This window comes from Delphinapterus leucas, chromosome 2 (assembly GCF_059928025.1).
Source record: "Delphinapterus leucas isolate spDelLeu-1000000601 "Yukka" chromosome 2, BTC_Dleu_Yukka2, whole genome shotgun sequence".
Classification (NCBI taxonomy): Eukaryota; Metazoa; Chordata; class Mammalia; order Artiodactyla; family Monodontidae; genus Delphinapterus; species Delphinapterus leucas.
Genome location: NC_143130.1, coordinates 7265461 through 7274778, shown reverse-complemented (window position 1 = coordinate 7274778; position 9318 = coordinate 7265461).

Sequence of the window (9318 nt, the reverse complement as noted above, 5' to 3'; positions counted from 1 at the left end):
GCCCCAGTTAAAATACAGTGTGTTTACATGAATCAGGAAAGAAATCATGATTTTTAATTTTGGTCACATAGAAAACTTTTCATCTAGTGAAACCCACAACTTTCCTGATAGTCTTTATATTTCAGTCTTGGGACAGCAGCATTTGAAAAAAATAATTTCAAAGACTTCAAGGATGTATTTTGAAAGCATATTATCATCTAGGTTTTGCATGTACATCATCAAGATTGTGCAGTGAGAATTAATATATTAATCTCTGTTAGAGAATCCTTTGCTTCATATAACAAATTATACTTCACATACTTCATTTACTTGTGCAGGAAATGGACCGAAAAACACATCTAAAACATCAACAGCTAAGTTTAGGATAGAACGGCTTTTTATGTTCACTCACATTTAACCAGAAAAATTTAAATTTTAAAACGATTGCCCACAAAGTTAATAACTATTATTATATCATAGCTATCCTCACTCTTTATTTGATGAGGTGTTGCTTTTACCATCCCAAGCATCTTATTATGTCTGATAGCATAGCTGGAGAGAGGACGGGGCCAACCACAGGCTGCATCTGCTATCCATGGGAAATAGAGTAACAAACTATCAACCTAGAGCAGGACCAAATACGTTTTTGAGATTTCTCAGTAGATTGCCACCTGCTGGTTGGAAGATCACATCTCTGTATGAACTTGTTCGTCTTACTACACAGATGAAAAATAAAACAAGTGTGGCTGGGGCCATAGTAATGCATTTGAAACAGCAGTGGGCTATAAGTCAGAGGTCTCACAAGGGCGTCCCAACTCTGTCTCTGCAGAGCTACTTGACCATGAACAAGTCATGAAGTCTCTGTTGGCTTTCATTTCTTCAGGTAGAAAATAAAGGTCTAAGTGCTACTTCTGCTCTGGGACCATTCTGGGAGGGTTTCTCTGTCAGAGATCAATGAATTAACGTCCATTATTAAATAATTTTAATGAATAAGATTATATCTAAATCCCTGATCTGTAAATACACTAGCCTTCAATTGTTGTGATACATGAGAAAATCAGGGAATTATGATGTGTGTGGATTTTCAGATGCTTAAGAAATGGTTCAGACTGACCAACAGACCGTGCTCTGAGCGTAGGGTCACTGAGGTCGCCTTGTCGAGGACAGCTGTGAGTTTGTCCAGGAGATTCCCCTCCTTTACCTCGGAGGTTCCCAGTTCCCCCTGCCTTTAGGAACAGTCTGTCAACTGGTTAGCCTGCTTTTCTAAGATCACTTTCATATCACCTTTAAGAGTTGAGCTCAGAAAACAATAACAGAAGCACTCTTGCTTTTTTTTTCTTTTTTTTTTTTGGATCTCAGTATCCTTGGCTTTCTCTTCTTCCACCTGAATTAATTGTACCAGAATTAATTCTGTAACCAGAAGCATATTAGGGGGGCCTTCAGGCTTCTCAAGCAGCCTGAAGCTTGCTAACAGAGACTGTAAGTGGATGCAACGAGCATCTATTAGATTTCCTCTCACATTACTGTACTTCAAAGCCCCTTCCTCCACTGCCTTTGTAAAAGTGTCTCCCCTGCACATTCAAAGGTCATTGCATCAGTTTTCATAACCATCAGTTATAATGGTTTGGGCAGCAAGAGAAAAACAACTCAAGCCAAAATGTGTGCAGCAAAATAAGGAATTTGTTGGCTCACATAGGAGAATGTAGAACTGGCTTTGGACAAGGTTATCCACAGGGAATACACAGACGCACTCCTCTCTCCCCCGGCCATTTCCAGCCACCACTTGAAAGCTCTCAAGTCATTCCCATAAAGGAAGGAGCTCAAAACCTTATGCTTTTAGGTACTCAATAGTTTTGCGCCCTTTTCTAAACTTGTCTTGGGTATCCAGGATCTAAATACACCTTATGTCTGAAAGTTACTCATAGAGCACTTCCCTGGTTTAGCTTTTTGGATCTTGGCCAGCTTCTCACTTCTGTCAGAGTAATCTATCTTTGCTCACACATTAGCAGACCTAGCTTCAGATGTTACCAATTGTGACCAAGGTTATACTGAACTCTGTGTACTGAGAACTAATATTATTAGGAGGGAAAAGAAAAATATAACCAAAGGAAGGCTAGCAGCTCCTAGCCTTATTCTCATCTATGCTAAGAATTGTATTCCGGGGGGCGGGGTGTGGGATAAATTGGGATTGACATATATACACTACTATGTATCAAATAGCTAACTAAGAAGAACCTGCTGTATAGCACAGGGAACTCCACCTTGCTGTATAGTAGAAACTAACACAACATTGTAAAACAACTATACCCCAACAAAAAAAATTTTTTAATTAAAAAAAAATTGTATTCAAGATACCAAAAAAAAACAAAACCAAAGACTCAATAAACACCAGAGCAGAGAATGGGACTAGGAGGCAATATCTATTCATTTTGTTCTCTGATCCCAAAATATCCTGAAAATAATTTTAAATATGTATTTTTGAGTTTTAAATATACATGTACCTACATATATATATATATATATATATATACACATATCTCTACATTTTTACATGCAGAGATAGGAAAATTCTGGAATACGTGGAACCAGAACGTGTCAGACATAGAATAAGTCACCAAAGTTCCCTTGAACTATTCCCATTCCTTTGTGATGTTATGTTGCTTAAGATGTTAACGGGATAACTCAAAATAATGCTATAGGTACCTCCCACCCTAATACAGTAGCAACTTAATTACTTTCATGATGTTGCTATATAATTTATAAAAGCACTTTTGTTTCTTAGAGCTGCCTACTTTCTTAAATATTAGATATTTCTAGGAAAGTTTTAAATTATTTATTACATATTTAATGTTACACAGTCTAGGAAAACTGGTACTCAAAACATCTGTAATTTCACCACCCTACAATGAATATAAATTCTAGTCATTTTATTTGAATAATTTCTCCCATATCATAGATAATATACAATTTTATAATCCTATTTTTTCACTTGTTATAGCATATATTTCACACTGCTACAAAGTCTTGACATCATTGTTTTCAGTGGCTGCCTGTTACATGTTATATAGCTACTTTCTGCTTTTCACTATAATAAATATACTGGGAGGAGAACTTTCATGAATATTGCCTTTTCTCTATATTTTAGATTACCCCAAGATAATAGCACAAAGTCAGTTAGTCAAGATATTAGCACAAAGAATATAAATATTTTCATGGTTCTTGAAGTTGTCAAATCTTCTCCAGAAAGAATGAATTTTATTTCTTTTTAACAGTAGTCAGCGGACTCCTTGGATAAGACAAAAGCACTAAGGGGAGGGTTGCAGAACAAGATTCTGTCAGCCGATAAGGCTTTTTTCTTAATGTGACTCAAATTCTAGGTTTTGAAAATATTTTCATTTTATTAAAAATAATAAAACATGTATTAGGTGTTTAAAAAATCTTTTTTATTGAAGTATAGTTGATTTACAATGTTGTGTTAATAACTGCTGTACAGCAAAGTGATTCAGTTATACACATGTATACATTCTTTTTTTTAATTCTTTTCCATTATGGTTTATCATAGGATGTTGACTATAGTTCTCTGTGCTGTACAGTAGGACCTTGTTGTTTATCCATTCTATATATAACAGTTTACATCTGCTGACCCCAAACTCCCACTCTATCTCTCCCCCAACCCCTTCCCCCCGGCAACCACCAGTCTGTTCTCTATGTCTGTGATTCTATTTCTGTTTCATAGATAGGTTCATTTGTGTCATATTTTAGATTCCACATATAAGTGATATCATCTGGTATTTGTCTTCCTCTTTCTGGCTTACTTCACTCAGTATGATAATCTCTAGGTGCATCCATATTGTTGCAAATAGAATGATTTTGTTCTTTTTAGGGCTGGGTAGTATTCCATTGTATATATGTACCACATCTTCTTTATCCATTCATCTGTTGATGGACATTTAGGTTGTTTCCATGTCTTGGCTATTGTGAATAGTGCTACTATGAACACAGGGGTGCACTTGTCTTTTTGAACTATAGTTTTGTCTGGATATATGCCCAGGAATGGGATTGCTGAATCATATGGTAATTCTACCTTTAGTTTTCTGAGGAACCTCCATACTGTCTTCCACAGTGGCTGCACCAAGTTACATTCCCACCAACATTGTAGGAGGGTTCCCTTTTCTCCACACCCTCTCCAGCATGTTATTTGTTGACTTTTTAATGACGGCCATTCTGAGTGGTGCGAGCTGGTATCTCAGAATTTTGATTTGCATTTCTCTAATAATTAGCGATATTGAGCATATTTTCATGTCCCTATTGCCCATCTGTATGTGTTCTTTGGAGAAATGCCTGTTTAGGTCTATCTGCCCATTTTTCAATTGGATTGTTTGCTTTTATTGTTGTTGAGTTGTATGAGCTGTTTGTATATTTTGGCAATTAAGCCCTTGTGGGTTGCATCATTTGCAGGTATTTTCTCCCAGTCCATAGGTTGTCTTTTTGTTTTGTTTATGGTTTCCTTTGCTGTTCAAAAGCTTGTAAGTTTGATTAGGTCCCATTTGTTTATTTTTGTTTTTATTTCTATTGCCCTGGGAGGCTGATATTAGGTGTTGGTTTTCTTTTTTTTAATTCAGAGAAATATTAAGGGAAAACAAGCAAGCAAAATTAGACCACAGTTGACCTGCTCAGATTCCTCTTGTTGACATATTTTAATAAAAGTAATATAGGTGTTCAGTTAGAAAATGCAAAACTGCATTTTAAAAACACACACAGGGATGAGCATGGACTGATTTTCGTTTTGTTTTGTAACAAAAGAGGAAGCAAAGTGTCTGCTACAAAGGCAAGGAGGTGGGTAGATTTGGTGGGGAAAACCCAGGCTGTTCTCTTGGGATCACGTCTATTTTATCAACTGGAGTCAAGGTCATCAGCTGAGAGGGTGGACCAGTGAGGAGGTGCTAGAATTTCAGGAAAGGACAGAAGATATGAAGTGGTCTTCTCCTTCTCGTTGACTAGGGGAATGAGGTAGGGCTGTCAGGTGTGTCGAGGGCTCCCTAAGGTTTAACAGTCAGGCCGTTTAATGTGAAATAGTCTTCACGGTTGGGGACATCTCTGCAGCCACATTCAGTTGCTCAGGTGCAGGGGGAGAGCCCGCCAGAGAGAGATTTCATCAGGGTCTTCCAAAAGAGCACTGGGCAAAGCATCGATTATAACATTGCTAAGCTTGGGGAGAAGGGAAGCAAAGACACGGGGCACAGGTGATGGATTTGAATAAAGTAATGAGCTACATCCAAATGCTTGCTAAATGATGAAACCACACGATGCTTGGCTTTAGTCCCTCCTGGGTCCCCCTCACCGCCTCCCTTGGTGTGTTCCTCCCCTCCTTCCCTCCATGTAGGCCCTACACAGAGCTCGTATCAACTAACACACAACAATGCATTCGATGAAAAAGCTCAAGGGCTATTTATGGTTTAACCAGACACTTGCTTTTTGGCCAATAAAATCTAGACACAAAGGTCTCAGATCTCTAAGGGTGAAAATTGAAAACACTAATACATAGTGAGGAACAAGTCTGGGTCAGAATACCTAGCACAGATTAATATGTTTATTAAATGAATCAAAATATGAAGATGTCAGTGCCAGAACAGGGCCCAGACTGGTGAGTTGTGATGGACGTAAGTGCTGGGAAGATCAGTGGATCCTTAGAGGAGCTGCTTGAAGGTTCTTCAAAGCCATCTTGAACTTGGACTTCATTAGTTCATTATTCATTAGTTATATGGTAAAAATTCTGAGGGAATAAACCTCGCTTTTATAGATTCTCCCCCTTTTTCTCCCCAGGCACCAATATAGTGTTAGGCAATCTTTGAGAAAATATTGACAAAATGACCAAGCGTATGGTCAGTGGACCAGCCAGACAAGCTGACACCAACATCAAAGGAAGGGCAGAAGGGATGGGAAGCCCGTGAGTCAATGTGTGCACATCTCTCAGAACGACGACCCTCCACATCTTCTCAATCTATCCGCTTTCCCAAACACCTCAACCCAGAGAAGCTGCCACGAGGGGTAGCCCTCGAATAGAAAAGGCTTGCGCTGCTATTTCCCCTGGAATCTGGGCTGCAGGCAGCTTCCGCATTAGATAACTCATTATGATCAAAGAGTGAGAAAACCTGTTTCCTGGCCTCCTGCACCTGGGAAGGAAGACGCGCGCCACCACCCACCTCCTGCCCCGCCCCGCCCCGCCCCAGACCCGCCCCAGGAGGCGTGCGTGGTGCGAGGTGCCCTGGCTGCACACGTAGACCTGGCCTGCCTGCTGCCTGCTTTGTGGGGGTGTTGTACTGCTGGGTCCAGCCAGCGAGAGGCTCAGGGGTATCCGGGAATGGTCCCCAGAAGGAATCTGGTCCTCACCTCGTACAGGGAGAAGAGAAGGGAGCGGGAACTCCATAATCTTAGTACCTTACGACGATGTGCCCAGAAATAAGACTGGAGGGACATATTCCCGAGTATAAATGGTTATCTTTGCCTGATGGGGTTACCAGTGATATTAACAGTGACAGCTAATACCTTATTTTTGCTTACATTGGTTTTCTAAATTTTCTACAGTGAAAATATTTTGGATTTAAAAGGGGGTAAAGGGTGAGAAATGTTCTTTAAACATCTCCCACTTCAGGCACTGGAGAACACTAGCTCAGTTGATCCTCACACAACAATTTCCTAAGATCGGGAAGCCCACAGCACCACCCTCAGTTTGCAGGTGAAGAAACTAAGGCCACGACTGGACATGATTCTGCACTGGGTTATAGTTATCCCAAGTGGATTGATGCCGTAGGCAAGCCCTCTTGATGACACTTGGTCCACCTGGCTGGTACAGCCAGCCACCCACTCCCCTGAAGCCCTCTCACATGCTCCAGCCCCGGGGCCTGCTGAAGGCTGCTCAGCGTTCAGTCAATGGCTACTGGACCAGCGAAGGCAGAAGCCTTTATTCTGAGACTCCGGATCTGTGCCCAAGTCAGCAAGAAGCAGCAGGGTGGCCTGCGCTCTCCTGCTATGGCCTGTCTTTGAAGAGAGGGATCTTAGAGCCGAGAAGAGGTTAACTACTTTGCCCAGGATCACACAGCTCTCAAGTGGCCCAGCTGTTATGTAAACCTGACATTCTGACTGTAGAGATCTCACACGTAACCACTAGATTACAGCCCCTCAGTAAAAGAGTCAAGATTCATTCAAAACCATATGGGTGAGGGACTCTCAGCTGGCATACCACCAGGGCTGCGGGGACCTCTTGGCTCTCGCCCTGCACTGGCCAATGTGAGTCAGAAGCACTGGAGATGAGGGAATTCCCTGGCGGTCCAGTGGTTAGGACTTGGCACTTTCACTGCCGAAGGCCAGGGTTCAATCCCTGGTTGGGGAACTAAGATCCCACAAACCATGCAAAAGCGTGGCCAAAAAAAAAGAATCAGTGGAGATGACTGGGAGTTACATCTGAAAGAATTAATCAGATATGTTGAGGAAAATGGGAGCCAGCTTCTCACTGTTGGAGAGGGAGGTACAAATCTGGGAAAGGAAAGACTAGAATAACTAACTCGTGTAATGTTGGATTGTAATTGGAGGCATTGGCATGAACACAGGGTTTCCAGAATACATAGGTATAGATAATGTATGTATGTGTATGTATAGCTCTACCCATATACCCATAGAGAGGACATGGAAATGATGACACCCTGGTAGCATCGAGCACTTTCAATGCCTAAATCTTGATTTCTAAGTACCATTCTCAGCTAAAAATAACTAGGGCTTCTTGCAGAAATGGATGACTCCAAGGCTGGGGCAGCAAAAGTATCAGACATGCTTGGATTTCTTGTGTGAGGAATAAGGAAGTTCTCCAAGAATGATGGAGACTGTCAAAAGTCACAGGGGCTTGAAAAGGATCTCACTGGCCAAATCTGAGCCAGCTGAAGCATCATAGTAAGTGTAATAGTAATAGCAGTAGTACCAGTAATGGATGATAAATCATTCAGTAAAACAGGAATCCATGAATCCATACTGACATAGATAAATAAGAAGAGAAAGCTCTACCTTGTAGTAGGATGCCAACGAATACGTATAGAAGGAATGGTAGCATATATAATTAATTACCAACCATCTTAATAATGATCGGGTCAGGTGAAAAGCATCCCTAGATGCCAGAATTAATGGATAAAGGTTTAATGAGGAATTAGATATTTACACAGTCTTAAACTATCTCGCCACAAAATACTTATTAACATTGTAATGAATACTTATCAATACTTATTAATATCCCACCACAGAATTCTTATTAACTTTACTGTGGAGAAACCCGACAGACACCATCTTAACCAAGTGAGAAAAATTAACATCACCAATAATAGGTTAAATCAACATCACGTACCTGCTGATAATACGTACTGAGAACACAGAGTCGTTTCTGAGACATTCCTGTGATACACCTGAATGTAATCATGAGAAAACATTTTGAGGGACATTCTTCAAAGTAATTAGCTTGAACACTTCAAAAATGTCAAGATCATGGAAGATAAGAGAAGACTAAATAACTGGTTCCAGACTGAAGACGACTAAACAGACACGCCAACTTCATACAATGCATGATTCTGGACATATAAAGGACATCATGGGGACAATCAGTGAAATTTGAATGGGGACCTGGGATCCCCATTGAAGATTGTACCATATCAATGTTAATTTCCTGATTTGGATGGGTGTCCTGCGGCTATGTAGGGAATGTTCTTGTTACACATTGAAGTATTTACAGGTGTAACAGAGCATCACACCTTTTGCAACTTAATTTCAAAGGGTTGAGAAGAAATAATATGTGTATATGTAGAGAGAGAGAGACAGAAAATATGGTGGAATATTAACAAATGGTGAATCTGGGGAAGGGTATATAGGATTTGTGTACTATTCTTGAAACTGAAATTTTTCTGTGTTTAAAATTATTTCAAAGTAAAACCTACCCCCTAAAGTATATGATACTAAGTGAGTCTAAAAATATTAAATCATCAATTCATCATCATTCTTACAGCTGGGGAAAAATTCCATCTGAGTAAATTGCAATGATTAGTGGAAGCATTACGTGGCCTTTTATATATATATAAAATTATGTATTTTAATTTTATATATAAAATTATTTAAATTAAATATATATAATTATATATATATAATTATTTAACTTATAATAATTTACTCATGAAGGCCTAAGTTTAAAATTAAGGTGTAAGTAGGCTTATAACCAAAGCATATTCATAAATAATCATTTATTTTCTTGAGCACTATATTACACATTTTCCCCTCTCTCCAGCAGAGAGATATATAATTTAGAGT